We start from the raw sequence: 16,743 nt of genomic DNA, 5'->3' as shown, positions 1-16,743 counted from the left end.
TCACTGGTTGTGACATTTGAGTGTAGTACAGTACCACTCAAATGTCACTAGTTGTGACATTTGAGTGTAGTACAATACCGCTGCAGAAAATACAGCAGTACAAACTAGAGTGCTGTTTCTGGTAAATTTGTGTGTCTGGCAAGATGTCAAATGATGGCATAAACCAGATTGTTGCTGAGAAGCTTGATAAGAACAACTTCCATGCTTGGAGGTTCAAGCTGACAAATTTCCTGATGGGAAAGGGTTACTGGGACTATATAGAAGGTGAGCAGCATGAAGAGACACCAGAGATAGCGGAGATCAATCCGACTGCTGCAGATGTGAAAGAGTTCAAGGACTGGAACCAAGGAGTTAGAAAAGTTATGTATTGGCCCTCTATTAGTATACAGGACACCATGATTGGGCACATATAGGATGCCAAGTCCCCCAAGGAGGCGTAGGACACCTTGGTAAAACTCTATGAAATGAATACGAAGGCACGAAAGATACAGTTGAAAAATGAGCTTCATACTGTGGAGAAAAAGAGTATGTCTGTGAATGACTATGCATTGAAGATCAAGGGTATTGTGGACTCCCTTGCATCTATTGGCATTTCAGTAGATGATGATGACAAGGTGAAAGTCTATCTACGTGGTCTCGGGCCACAATACAAGGGGTTCAAGATGTCTATTTAGACTCGGGAAAACATTCCCAATTTTACAGATTTGGTATCTATGTTGATCATAGAAGAGAAGAGCTTGGGTGAAGACCAACAGTCTTCAAAAAACAAAAACAGTTCAGAGCAACACGCCTTCTACACAAGTTCAGGACGAGGACGAGGTAGAGGAGGCCGTGGACGCCGTTAAGGAGGTGGCCGATCAAGTAATCAGAATTATGGCCAGCAGCAGCAACAATAACAGTCCTAGAATTCACAACAACAACACGCAGGTGGAAGAGGACAATTTAGAGGCAGGGGAGTCAAAGAGGTCGTGGAAATTGGCAAAGGCAATATAATGATACACGTGGATGCTTTTATTAGGGTAAGCCTGGCAGATTGTTATAAGAAGCAGGTTGACATGTAAAATGGAAAATTGCAGCAAAATAACTATGCATCCTCGAGCAGAAACAATGAGCATAATGAAAGGTTGTTTGTTATGCAACATGTTGTTAATGCCATGTCTGAAAATGTTGAAGCAGCACATAAAGATGATGTATGGTACATTGATTCAGGTGCTTCGAACCACATGACAAGTCATGGGGAGTGGTTCAAGGAGATGAAAAACCTTGAAAGACCAGGTTTTGTGGAAACAGGGGATGACACTGCTCATCCAATTGCCCATGTTAGAGATGTGCCATTTTCTATGCAGGATGGTAAAGTGAAGTACCTTGCAGATGTACTTCATGTTCTGAACATAGCAAAGAATCTGGTTTAAGTTGGCCAGATGATTGAGCAGGGTTTGTAGGTTTGTTTTAACCCTGATGGTTGTTATGTGTTGAAGACTTTAAAGACAAGTGCAGGTTGGTTGCAAAAGGCAACAGAGTGGGCAGAATGTTTATGTTGAATGTAAACATGCCTAAAGTGAGTGCTGCGATGTTTGCAAATGGTTCAGGAATTGTTATAGACATAGACATTTGGCATAAAAGAATTGGACATGTGAATGTGCAGAGAATGAAGTCTATGTAGACTAAGGAATTGTGATAGGGCTGCCAAAGTTTAAAGTTGAAGGTATGTAGAAAATATATGAAGCATGCCAATTTGGAAAACAAACAAAGCATGTATTTCCACGTAACAGATATGTGAGCAGAAATGCACTAGATGTTGTGCATTCATATGTATGGGATCCTACGAAGACCATGTCTATGGGAGGCTACAGATATTATGTGACATTTATTGATGACCACACAAGGAAAGTGTGGGTATACTTCATGAAGGAGAAGGGTGAGGTGTTCACTCACTTTCAGAATTTCAGAGTTATGGTTGAAAAGCTAACAGGGAAATATGTAAAGTGCCTAAGGTCAGATGGAGGGGGAGAGTACTTCTCCAATGAGTTCTTTGAATTTTTGAAGAAGAATGGTATTCGGAGACAGTTTACATGTAGATACACTCTGCGAAATGGAGTTGTTGAGCGAAAAAACAGGCACATTGCTGAGATTGCACGAGCATTGATGGAAGAGAAGAATATGCCGCATAGCTATTGGGCTGAGGCTGTTTTTATAGCAGTTTACATCAAGAACAGAACTCCAACTGTAGCCATACATGATGTAACTCCAGAGGAGAGGTTTACTGGTAGAAAACCTGATTTGTCTCATCTGAAAGTCTTTGGATGCATTGCATATGTGCATGTGCTAGATGAGCTGAGAACTAAGCTGGATCCAAAAGTTGGATATTCCCTTGAGCAAAAGGGATACAGGTGTTATAACCTTGCTACACGTGAGTTGAGGGTAAGCAGGGATACAGGTGTTATAGCCCTGCTACACGTGAGTTGAGGGTAAGTAGGGATGTTGTTTTTGATGAGATGAGTAGCTAATATGCTGCTGAAAAAGAAGCTATAGGGGCTGATGTGAGTGGAAATGTGGTTGCACAGAATGCAAGTCAGCAATCACAGTCTTTGAGTGGACAAGGAGAGTCCTCCTCTAGTGGTTTAGTTGATAGACCATGGAGTGGCAGGCTACATCATAATACCAGTCCTGCAAATGTGATTAGTACATCACATAAAGGCAAAGAGAAAGTGGTTAAGCCCCTTAGTATGCTTGACATTTCTGCAGGGCATTCTCATGTTGATGGTGGAGAGTCTAGTGGCTCAGAGATGAGCCTTGATGAGGAGCTTGGATACCGGCTATGAGAACACATGGTGTAAAGAAGGCTATGGAAGCCATGAATGCAAAGCTGGGAGAATGAAGAATCCTGTGCAAAGGTTTACCTATGATGGTTATGTGGCACATCACTATGCATACATGGCAAAAGTTGTCCAGGTTGTAGAGCACACATGCATTGATGAGGCTGTTGGAAATGTGTGTTGGGAGAAAGCTATGGATGAGGAGATGGATGCACTATATGAAAATGAGACTTGGGATTTAGTGCAATTGCTTGAAGGCAAGAAAGCCATTGGATGCAAGTGGGTGTACACAAAGTAAAACATAACAGTCATGGAAGCATAAACAGGTACATGGCTAGATTGGTAGCCAAAGGATATGCGCAGACATGGCATTGATTATGAGGAAACTTTCAGCCCAGTTGCAAGATGGCAACAGTGACTGCAGCAAAGCAATGGTCTTTACATCAGATGGATGTAAAGAATGCATTCTTGCATGGAGATTTGCAGGAAGAGGTGTATATGTTACAGCCACCTGGTTATGAGGATGTGAGTCACCCTGAGCATGTTTACAGGTTGAAGAAAGCCTTGTATGGCTTAAAACAAGCACCAAGAGCATGGTCTGACAAGATTTTTGAATATCTTGTCACTATTGGCTTTCATGTAGCAAAAATGCAAATTTCTCGCTATATGTGAGACACAGTGATAGAGGGGTTGTGCTTGTTGTCATCTATGTAGATGACCTGATCATTACGGGAGACCATGATGCAGAGATCTTGCTTAGACAGAAGTTTGAGATGAAGGATCTAGGGGAGCTCAGATATTTCTTGGGCATTGAGGTGATTAGGTCACCACATCGTATTGGATTACTGCAGAGACAGTATGGCTTGGACATGCTATGCAAGTATGGTATGACAGGCTGTAGGCCTATCTCAATGCCATTGGATCAGAATGGCAAGTTGAGTGCAGATTTAGGAGAGATTTTGGAGGATCCTACTATGTATAGGCGCATAGTAGGAAGCTTGATCTACATGACGATCACCAGGCCAGATTTGAAAGCATTGTGATGCATACTACGGTATGTGAGGTCTACTTTGCATTGTAGACTATTTTATGAAACTAGGACAGAGATGTGTACATGGGTACACAGATGCTGATTGGGCTGGTAGTATCTCAGATAGAAGATCTACTAGTGGCTTCATGTTTTCTTTGGGGAGTGCTGCTGTGACTTGGAGCAGCAAGAAGCAGCCTACGGTTGCTCTATTCAATATAGAGGCCGAGTACAGAGTTGCTGCTATGGCAACATGTGAGGTAGCTTGGTTGAGAAAGCTACTTATAGATTTGCTATCAGTGGTAGACAAGTTGTCATTTACTGTGACAACATTAGCAGTATACAGTTGGCCAGGAACCCAGTTTTTCATGCTCGCACATAAAGCATATAGAGATCCACTACCATTTTGTCAGAGAGAAGGTTTTGGTAGGAGACATTGACCTTGTTTATGTCAGCACACAGGATCAGGTCGCTGACATCTTCACCAAAGCATTGGGTACAAAGAAGCTCCGCCGATTCAGGGCTTTGCTTGGTGTACATGAGATGGAGTTGAGCTCGAGGGGGAGTAATGAGATATCGAGCTCATCTAGTGAGGCGGTGGACACTGATGACCCACCTGGGGGATAGGCCCCACACTTACACCACTGGCATGGTTGGTGAGATCATCGGTGATATGCGTGTTGGAATTAGGATTGCAAGAAAGCACACAAAGCTTGGAGAAGAAGAAGCAAGAATGCACACAACACACAATGTATTAGATTGTGTCAATGTACAAAAGATTAGTTAGCCCTAGAAGGATGGGCGTATATACAAGCCGGGGGAAAAAACCTTCTAAGGAGGAAAAAAGTGCCCCAGCGGTCCTAAGTGTGTTCACACACATCACTGCCTATATGGCAATAAATCTCCCCTGGGAGTGATGGTGTGAACGAGAGCTGGCACTCATGTATAGGGAAGTGCCATGCCCGAAGTAGATCAGTCCACAAGCAAGCCCAAAGCTTTGCGGAAAGCTTCAAACTTCTCATCACGCGAGGAAGTGCCTTTGTGAAAAGATCGGCGAAGTTGTCCTGTGTTGGCACATATGCCAAGCTGATCTCTCCTACTGAGAGTCTCTCCCTGACATAGTGATAATGCACCTCAATGTGCTTTGTGCGAGCATGAAAAACTGGGTTTCTCGTAAAAATTACCGATGCGCTCTGTCTGTCAGTGTAGATAGAGGTGTAGATAGAGGTGGCAGACTCCTGTCCAACACACCCAAGTCAGCCATAAGCCGTCTGAGCCACACACACTCAACCGCGTAGCTATGAAAGCTGCCCTGTACTCAGCTTCACAACTAGAAGTGGCCACACTAGGTTGCTTTTTGCTCAACTAATATATGCATGAGCTACCGAGCATGAAACAAAAACCACTTGTGGACACTCTTGTGTCATAGCAACCAGCCCACGAAAAGCATGTAAATTTGGCGGCAACGATCCCCCCTTGGGATAAAACAACCCAAGATGTATGGTGCCACTCAAGTAGTGAAAGATGCGTTTAACTGCCTTCCAATGGTGAGACCCTGGGCTATGCATAAACCTGCTCACCTGTGAGACTGCAAACTGAATGTCCGGCCTCGTAATGCATACATAAATGAGGCAACCAACAGCTGTCTGATAGAGTGTGACATCAAAGTGATCTCTAGCATCATGAAGACTCAACTTCAGACCTGTTTCCATTGGAGTAGCAGTAGGCTTGCAGTCTTCAAGGCCAAATCTCTGCAACAATGTCTCAATATACTTTGTCTCAATATACTTTGTCTTCAAGGCCAAATCTCTGCAACAATGTCTCAATATACTTTGTCTGACACAAAGCAATACCTCCATCACACTGCTTAAATTGTATTCCCAAATAATGATGCAAATTCCCCAAATCTGACATCTCAAAAGAGGCATTCAAATCAGCCTTAAAATCAGCAATATGACTCTCATTTGGTCTTGTGAGCAGCATGTCATCGACATAGAGAGCAATGATTAGATGTACATCATCCACACATTTAACATACAAAGTGCTTTCTGTTGGACTATTCTGAAAACCATGTGCAGTCAAATATGCATGTATCTTTTCATACCAAGCTCGTGGAGCTCGCTTTAAACCATACAAAGCCTTTTTCAACCTGCACACTTTGTTTTCCTACCCTCTTTGAACAAAACCACGAGGCTGCGATACATACACCTCCTTATGCAAATCTCCATTCAAGAACGCAGTCTTTATGTCCAACTGTACATTCCAACCATTATGAGCTACCAATGCACAAATGCTATGAATAGTTGTCATACGACAAGTGGGAGCAAAGGTCTCATCAAAATCAATGCCCTTTTCTTGAGCATAACCCTTTGCAACAAGTCTAGTCTTATAGCGATCAACACTGCCATCTGGCTTTTGTTTCAACTTAAAAACCCACTTACATCTAATGACCTTTTTACCAATAGGCAAATCACACAAAGACCATGTACCATTCTTCATTATAGCATCATATTCACTTTGCATTACAGCCAACCAATTTTTTGATTTTTGTGCCTCATCAAATAAAAGAGGTTCTTCCTCTTCACACATACCAGACACAGCCAATGCATAACAATCTGATGCATAAGAGGCATGCTAAAAACCTGAACGAGTACGACTAGAAATAGGTGCATCAATTTTACTATCACACAAGGTTTGCACCAGCCATTTAGGCATACCTCTAGCCTGCTTATTTTCAGCCCTATCCTCATAAATTACATCCTGTAAATCTGCATCAGAAATAGGCTGATCTATGATGTCATTTGAAATCTACATAGGTTGAATATTTGCCTCATTACATTTGAATTCCCACCTGTAAACAGAGGCAACAACGTATCAAATACATCCCGTGAGCTCACACCTGTCTCTTTGGTACATGATAACAAAGGCTGCACAGCATCTTCCACAAAAATAACATCTCGACTAATCAAGAGGCGCTTTGACTGCGGATGATACAATCTGTAACCCTTGCTCTCAGCACTGTAACCAACAAAAATGCATTTGACAGCCTTATCATCCAATTTTCTACGTTGTTGCACAGGCACTAAAGCATAGGCCAAGCAACCAAAGACACGCAAGTGACCAATAGAAGGCTTCCTACCATGCCAAGCTTCGTATGGAGTAACAGACTGCAAGGCCTTAGTGGGACACCTGTTGAGTACATATGCAGCACACATGACAGCCTCAAGCCAAAACGCATGTGGCAAAGCTTGGCTCTTGACCATACATCGTGCCATCTCCATAAGTGACCTGTTTTTCCTCTCAGCAACACCATTTTGCTGAGGGTTATATGGCACTGTACATTGGTGTTTTATCCCACGACTAGCCATAAATGCATCAAACTCTTTAGACATGTACTCCCCCCCCGAACGGAGGGTGCCCACAGTACAATTGGATACATTTTCAACCATAAGAAAAAACTGTTTGAAGCCACAAACATGTTTTGATGGTGCCTCAAGAGGGGGTAATGAAGCAACAATATCAAATTTCTGCAAATGTAGCAAACTAGCAAAGTTCAGATGACCAAAACGAGCATGCCATAGTTTTGCATCTGAAACTGTCTTTTCATCAGAAACTGCATTTGCTGAATCTTCCACACACTTGTCATAAGAATTCAGCCTATACAGCCCACGAAACAAGCTGCGAGATGTAATAATCGTATCACCAGAAGTCAAAACAGTACATCTGTCATCCACAAATTTGACTACAGTCCAAGTCTAGCAAGCGCAGAGACAGACAATAGATTCTTCTTTATCCCTGGCATGTACAAAGCATCTGAAAGTGTGACAGCACTGCCATTTGTAGCAGTAAGCATAATCTTACCAATGCTCTTCACTGGGTAAGAAGCATTATTGGCACATGTGATAGTATTCCCATTAGGGACAGCCTGAAGACAAGTGAACATATCACGATGTGAGGTAATGTGCTTTGTAGCACCACTATCAAAATACCATACATTAGAGTCAACAGAAACTACCAAACATGCATCATGTACAGATGGGTCATACTGGCAATACACGCTAAACGCCCATTCTGTATCCTGCACAACATTTGTAGAATCTTTTTTGTAGAAGCATCTGCTATTGTGGCTGCATTTGACTCTTTCTTCTTTGCCTCTTTAGCCTTTAGCTTAGGGCAATTCTTAATGACATGATTAGTTGCCTTACAATAGTTGCACCTGATTTTTTTCTTGCTTTATCAAGAGCCTTGTCAGACCTATTGTTGCTACCTGTAGAAGGAGAAGAAGTTGTAGACCTACTAATAGGAGAAGAAACAGTGGAAGGGGATGCCTTACCACTTCTTCTCTGCTGGGCAGCAACAAATGCCTGATCAACTGCATGCTGCCTTACCACTTCTTCTCTGCTGGGCAGCAACAAATGCCTGATCAACTGCATGCTGCCTAGCCCTGTTTTGCCTGGACTGTGCTTCTTGCAAGAGCTTGTTGACTAAAGTATCATACTTGGTTGACAACATCAGGTCTGTCCTCAGTAAAGTCTCCACGTGGAAGCAAAAGTCTGATATGACTCAGGTAAAGCATCAAGAACAGTCTGCACAAGAGAATGATCAGGATAATCTACCTGTAAAAATCAACTGTTCCTTGAGATCTTTAATCTCAGCAAGAAAAACATTCATGTCATCATCTTCCTGCATAATCTTCGATTCTATCTCTTTACGCAGGTAAGAGATTTTTGCCTCGTTACGACCTCCATACAAACCAGCTAGAATATTCCAAGCCTGTTTTGCTATTTTAGCTAAACGAATATGTGGAGTGATGTTACATTTGACAGAAAGTGCAATCAAGGCATGAGCCTGCGCATCTTTACCATCCCAACAACGAGCTTGTTCAGCAGCAGTGGGTAAAACAGCAACAACATTAGAGCTGCTAGAACCTGCAACATCCTCAACAGATCCTACATCCACAGAACCTGGATATACATCCATACCGTGCACAATGTTCCACACTCCTTTTGCAACTAAAACATGCTGCATCATGTATGCCCAAAGTGGGTAGTTGCTGTCTCCATCCAATTTGTCATCAGCAGCAGCAGCAGCAAACAACACGCGAAATACATCAAGCATTACTTCCAACGTTGCGGTAAATCCAGAATGGCCCTGACCATCGAAACTTAAACTTACCCGGTAACTTCCCCATACGGGTATTAAAAATCAAAACTGCCTGATCTCTTTCGAAAACACGCTTTTTGGAAAAGCGAACCACCTGTGCCTTTTTGCGGTTCTACAATTCTGTGAGCAGGTAGAAACTCTGCAATCGGTTTTCCTCCAGATTCTCCTAATCTGTTAACCATGTAATTTTTCTCCACACTAGATAGGCGACAGCTGGCATAAAACACTTGCCGAAACCATCCATTAGCATTCTTTTGCATTAACACTGCCTATTGTGGTATCCGATGCATCCACAAATATATAAAAGGGCTGCTCCCAATCGGGAGAAATAAGGATAGGGGAATTAGATAGCAACAGTCGCAACCTTTGAAAGGCCACATCACACTCCTGGGTCCTAGAACTAATTCTTTGTGGTGTGTGCAACCTGATTTAGTGGAACCACAATATGAGCCAATAACCGGAGATGTCTTCCATGCCATCTGACTCGCCCCAAAAATCTGCTTATTTTGCTACTGGACTGTGAGGTGTGCTGGCTTGCATAATGGCTGCCACCTTGCTGGGATCCATTGCAATGCCGTCCTTTGAGATGATATGCCCAAGCAGCACGCCACTTTTTACTGCTACAAACACACTTTTTAGCGGATTGAGGCTTAACCTAGCCTCCCGGCATTTCAGTAAACACAGCTGCAAATGCAATAAGTGTGTACATAGTTCACTGAAAACCCTGAAATAATCTAGGAATACCCTCATAAAATCCAACACATAATCTCCAAAAATTTCCTACATGTCCTATTGGAATGTGGATGGTGCGTTCCTGAGACCAAACCGCATGACTGTATAGATAAATACTCCCCAATTTGTAATAAATGCCATTTTAGCTTGATATTTAGGGGCCATTCGCACCTGGTTATATCCACTGAACCCATCTAGGAAAGAACAATTCTCATGGCCTGCAACATCATCCAAAATACTATTAATATATGGCAAGGGAAAAGGATTGGGGATGGTGGCCTCATTAAGCTTGCTGTAATCCACACAGATCTGCAATTTCTTGTTCTTCTTGGGCAATATCACAATGGGCGATATCCATTCTTCTTTATCCACTGGCGTAATGAATCCAACCCATAGCAGTCTATCCAACTCTTCTTTAACTTGCTTGGCCACATGCAGATTCATTCTATATCTCTACTGCCTAACTGGTACTGCATTGGGTTTTAGATTGATCTTATGTTGATAAAACTTCAGGTCTAAACCCTTCATATCAGAGAGAGGCACTAATCTTCACCGGTTTTTCCTCCGGTGGTTCTCCCAAATTTACCGTTTACAATTCCTCTTCCTTAGCCCTAGTCACCTTTTGCAATTCCTCTTCCTTAGCCCTAGTCACCTTTTGCATTTGCTTTTCAAAATTCCTTTCCTGCCAAAAAATCTCTTTAATGCGAACCTCGGCCAACTCCTCAACCATTTCCTGACTGTCATCTCACTGACTTCTCAACCATTTCCTGACTTCTGCTGCACTGCTGGTTCCCTCCGAATGTTGATATACCTGCTGAATTTATTCTACATCAATGACACAGAGTGATACCAAATCCTCATTGGCTGCCAAAAACTCTTCCTCCTTGTCATCCTCCAGGCCTTTCACTATATTAACAGTCTCTGCAACAATCGGTGATAGCAGTCGCCATGAACATCGTACCTCCAGAGTCACCTTAACTTTCTTGTTGTCTCAGCGGATCGTCAGCACATTAGTCTTTCAGTTATGCTTAACTCTCGCCTGCCTGAGCCAAGGTCGTCCTAGCAACCGATTGAAATCAGCCTGAGCTCCTTCCATAACAAGTACCACACCAAGGATAGCCGAAACTGAATTCTAGCTATCTCTACCACCATATCTTTAAGAATTCCCAAGGGGTGCACCCATCTTTGATCCACCGTTCAAACCAGGAACGGTGCCAAGTCCCATTGCATTAACTCATATTTTCGATGATAAGTTGCGGTGGTAATGATATTGACCCCAAACCCAGCATCCAGCAGTACTTGATCGATCAAGTGCCCCCTATACTTTACTGTGGTAACCGAGATACAAGTATCTGACAGTGGTAAAGCATCCACCATCGGTCCTTCCATCTGCTAGACTGAATGGGCTACTGGATTTGTAGGAACCTGTCCCCCTTGGTCTGGTAATCTGATCCTTGAATGTGGGCACCGGCTACAACAATTGCCCCGGTGGTATGGTGATGGAAAACTACCATAAAGATGGGGCTTCCTGATTTAAACTTGGTGTCTTAGCATCCTCCTTCCCCAACTCACCTTGCTGACCAGCATTATCTGGTGTATCCACTATCTTTGTGGCACTCTCTTTACCGGTACTGCTTTCTCCGATTTCTGTGAGACAGGGACCATACTCCTCCCTACTTCTGGAAACAGTGGAGGCTGATTGGCAACCCAAGTTGTTAGTTCATGCCTTACCGCCTCCTGTTGTGGCCAGTCAATTGGGTTCTTGTCATCGTCAACGGCTCATGCCTTCACCTTGGCACCGGATCTTGTTACAATGTGGACACTGGGGTCTTCATCTAGTGCTACCAACTGTACCATACTCACGCTGGGCATCTTCCTTGCTGCTTTGGTTTGCTTTTTCGCCTTCTGAGCATCATAAGCTGCTGCCTCCGGATATTCTGACCGCCTGTGGGGGGATACGATTCCTAAGGCATGGACCCACCCACCCAAGGATGATTTTTGATGAGCTGTGTTACCGTTCAAAATGACGGGTTTAGTAAAAATAATGCATGTTTTTCATACTTTACCTTTTTGTGACGGTCACGTGGCTATATTTTATGGCGAAAATACCTAAAAAGGGGGCTATGATGCCCCATCAAAAAGCAACTTTGTCACGACGGCAGGGACCTAGGTTCAAAGTTCAAACCCACCCAACCGACCACCAGGACCTGAACATCCGTTGGTGCCTCACGCAAAAATGTGTCACTTTAGTACTAATCGCTTATAAAAAAGCGAGGGGGAGGGGGGGGAGGGAAGTGTGTGCCGCCGTAGTTTTATATTTATTAGTATTATTTTGCCATAGAAGGACGTGCTGTTGGTACAGGGAGTATGCACTTTGTGTGCAAGATAAGATTACTTGCAAATGTAAGTGGGCAGGTTCACGCGAAGCTACCAGCCCTTGCGCTTTACAAGATCACCACAGTGAAGAACAGGTCCTGCTAGAGCCTGGTTCTCATAATTATAGTCCTCATTTTCATGCTAATACGATGGTTAGTGGAATCGCTGCTGCTGCCAGCCTTTTAGCTAGCTCTGCTTCTAATGATAGTGTTATCAATGACAATGTTACATCCTGCAGCCGGATTAATGAGCTACTGCATGAGATGTCGCCTGAGCTCTGGTTTTCCTCACAATTAGACTACTAATGTTGCTTCTTCTGCACTCAATTTTGATAATGATTCTTGTTTCATTTTGGAAAACAAGAAATGGCCATCCTTTAGTTGCCATAATCCTTGTCTACCCCAACCTGTTGAAGCAGCCCATGAAAACAGTGATAAATTACTGTGCCCTCGCCCGTATCCTGTATCTAATCACTGTGCCGCTCCTCCTCCCGTGCTTGATGCTAGCCTTCTACGCCGGCTTTTGCTCAAACGGCCACCATCCCCTCCAGCCAATCAGATGAGAACATCTGTACCAACTGCATCGCCATCCCCTTCAGCCAATCAGATGAGAACATCTGTAGTACCAACTGCATCGCCACCATCCACGCGTGAGAGCACCAAACGCAAACGGCCATGCAACGGCCTGGATCTCTTCCCCAGGCGGCGTCCAACGAAGGTACCACAGACACATCATGATCCGAAACGTGAGGCTATCGCACCTGCGGCGCCCGCTCCGCCCTTCGACGCCATGCCTTGAAATCACCGCCTCGCAAGGTGTCTTCTGAGAGCCTTCGATGGAGGCAAATGAGCACCTTCCTCTCCACACTCCGAACCTTGCTTCCTAAGCCCGTAAATAAGGTTACATTTTGTCGTAATATATTTTGCTTAAAAAAAAAAAAACCACGCTCACATATCACATCCGCAGTCCCACAACCTCGGCCTCTTCCTCCACCTCTACCTCCCCTAGATGAGCCGCAAGGAGACTCTTGCTGTGTTTGTGCAAAAGAGACCGTCGGGTCAGATGATTCCGTACCATGCCAACCCCTTCTGCCTAACTTTCACTTTTCGTGCCCTTCCATTATAATGGCAGTCCTCCGTATTGTGGGTAGAAGACACCAGCGTTGATTCAAGGCACATTCGTGCGCAGGGTGTCTCGGGTTTTTGCATTTTCCACACCAAATTTCTTTGTCAGCTGTTCTTCCGGCTACACTCTGGTCGAAGGTGCTATGCGAGTGCTCCGCATGGTGCTCATGTTTGGACTTCTGGGCTTCCTCATCCTCTGAGTCCTCACTGAATCAGAATCTAAACTGCCATTAGAATGCTCACTCTGTCACTGTCTTTATTGTTCCCTTTTTTGGATTTCTTTTTGGCTTTGCTGCCCTTGGCTTTCCCCTAAGTGTCTAATGAGCAGCCCGCCCGTATAGCTTACTCAATGACATCTTCCAAGGGTATAGTTACCATATCTACACTTGCCATTGCTGTCCGAAGGTCCTTAGTAAGGCTAGACACAAAGTAAGAGTTCAACACCTCCGGAGCTGGTCACTGAGCAGCACGAACCCTCTGCCAACAAGATTCTAAAATAGGTTGCATAATTTTCCACATCCTTCTGGCCTTGCTTTAATCCCCTCAGGCCCTCTAGGATCTGCGGCATTGTCTTCTCCTTCCTGAATCTTCGAAGAAATTCCCTTTGTACATCATCATAAGTCAGGAAGTGATCCACTGGTGGATACTCTCGCTGCTTTGCTCTGTAGCGTTGTCTCAAACACTGCCTCCTTACGTGCGGCATCCACTGCCCCGCACGCTTAATGCATAATGTTTGTCGAACTGTCTGACATGAGCATCAGGGTCTTCCATTCACTTTCCACAAAATTTGTTGTAGCGGATACGGAAGCAGAAACTGTTGCCTTGCAACTACGAATGGTGAACCTAGTTTCGGATTCTGACTTACCACTGCAGGCAACAACCGAGCTCTTCGACGGTTGGTTGTATGCACTGATTCCTCCCGTTAAGCCTCACTATCCTGCACTTTCATCCTCGGACGCCACGCCATCGTGCTCAGCACGAACGTGACTACGATCCCTTCGACGGCGTGCACGACTGATATAAGGAAAAATTGGTGATGGCGGTCCTTGAGATCACGTGCACATGAAATCACCGGAGATCCGAAGATTGTGGTCGCCATGTGTTATCCGCCATGTTCAATTGATAGATTAATATTGATAATAGAAATTAAGCATAATAATTACGAATACAGATGCTAGAGCAATTATTACGTAGACGAATGATAAACACTTCACAAGACAATTATTTGTATAAGATTGGAGAACAAAGCATTCTTCAAAACACACAAACGATTGCTCGATAAAGATACACTGTATTATGTTCTTCTTCCTTACAGTTATATAGCAGAGTTTGCATGCATCGCATGATGTTTCACTCTATGACTGGTTGCGTCGCTTCCTATCCTATTCATATTGGTGGCCGCCCAATATAAACATGACCCAAAAGTGGAAGATATCTTTTTAGGTTACTCCTACCAAGGAGGATCGAGTGGCCTACCCTCTTATTGTGGGAAGGCCTTGGATGTGACAAGTGAACATGACCCAAAAGTGGAAGACAAGAGATTTACTTATGCAATATGGTGACCATCGAACAAGGTATAACATTCGAAGTGGGCAAGCTGAAGAGTTGGAGGAGGAGGAGACCTCCTATGATATTGGAGATGTTATTAACTCTTCTTATAATGATGAGGAAGAGGATTCCTCGCTCACAACAATATTTCCATGGATGTGTTTGGGGTTTATCTTGATGTTTTGGATAGGGATACCATGCTGGTACATGAGAGGAGGACTAAAAATGCACAGATGTTTAGATCCTCTTTCACAGAGGAAGAGAAGGATGATTACCTTGATAGACTTGACGTTTTTATGAAACTCTTTGCTACGGAGTACACGGGTTTGACAAGTGACTATGATTGAGCACAAGATAGATATGAAACTTGAGGCAAAGCCCATGGATATAACGACTTCGAAGATTGGGGACCGTGCAACATGATTCCTTGAAGATAGATATCGATCCCCTTTTTGATAGTGGGTTTTATCTTTCCTTGTGGAGAATTCAACATGGGTTTCACCCTTGGTGGTGTCTCCAAAGAAGGGGGTAAGTGGCACATATGTGTTTATTTTTGACCTCTTAATATTTGCACTAAAGGGATCATCATCCTCTCCCTTCCCAAGATGAGATTCTTGATCATGTGGCAGGTCATGAGATGTATAGGGTATGTGATGGATTTTTTGGCTACTTCCAAAATTGTATTGCTGAGGAGGAAAATTGAAGACTATTTTCATCCCACCTTGGGGATGCTTTGCTTATTGTGTGATGTGCCCTTTGGATTGATGAATGCATCATTGGCGACCTTTCAATGTTTCTTATAAATGCGATATTTGAGCCATATCTTGATACGTTTTTTCATGTGAATTCAGATGTTTTTTGTATCTACTCTTCTAGGATTGGGCACCTTGAGAAGGTTCATGAAGCTTTTGAGAGTCTTGATAAGGCTCAATTATCTCTCAACCCTTCAAAGTGTCACATCGACGAAGCTAGGGTTTGTTTACTTGGCCATGTGGTTTCATTCGATGGTATTTTGAGCACTGCGAGTAAGTCATCGATTCTCTGGAGAACTCTATTTTAAGAACTGCAAGAAGACAGATTGGTTGTGCAAACATTGTGTGTGCTGCAAGGAGGTCAACAGTTATCATTGGGTGTATGTATGCATATTGAGGTCACTGGTTGTGACATTTGAGTGTAGTACAGTACCACTCAAATGTCACTAGTTGTGACATTTGAGTGTAGTACAATACCACTGCAGAAAATACAGCAGTACAAACCAGAGTGCTGTTTCTGGTAAATTTGTGTGTCTGGCAAGATGTCAAATGATGGCATAAACCAGATTGTTGCTGAGAAGCTTGATAAGAACAACTTCCATGCTTGGAGGTTCAAGCTGACAAATTTCCTGATGGGAAAGGGTTACTGGGACTATATAGAAGGTGAGCAGCATGAAGAGACACCAGAGATAGCGGAGATCAATCCGACTGCTGCAGATGTGAAAGAGTTCAAGGACTGGAACCAAGGAGTTAGAAAAGTTATGTATTGGCCCTCTATCAGTATACAGGACACCATGATTGGGCACATATAGGATGCCAAGTCCCCCAAGGAGGCGTAGGACACCTTGGTAAAACTCTATGAAATGAATACGAAGGCACGAAAGATACAGTTGAAAAATGAGCTTCATACTGTGGAGAAAAAGAGTATGTCTGTGAATGACTATGCATTGAAGATCAAGGGTATTGTGGACTCCCTTGCATCTATTGGCATTTCAGTAGATGATGATGACAAGGTGAAAGTCTATCTACGTGGTCTCGGGCCACAATACAAGGGGTTCAAGATGTCTATTTAGACTCGGGAAAACATTCCCAATTTTACAGATTTAGTATCTATGTTGATCATAGAAGAGAAGAGCTTGGGTGAAGACCAACAGTCTTCAAAAAACAAAAACAGTTCAGAGCAACACGCCTTCTACACAAGTTCA

The sequence above is a fragment of the Cibotium barometz genome, chromosome 16 (genome assembly GCF_041138505.1).
Source record: "Cibotium barometz isolate CiBa-2024 chromosome 16, ASM4113850v1, whole genome shotgun sequence".
NCBI classification, from domain to species: Eukaryota; Viridiplantae; Streptophyta; class Polypodiopsida; order Cyatheales; family Cibotiaceae; genus Cibotium; species Cibotium barometz.
This window is presented reverse-complemented; position numbering follows the sequence as displayed.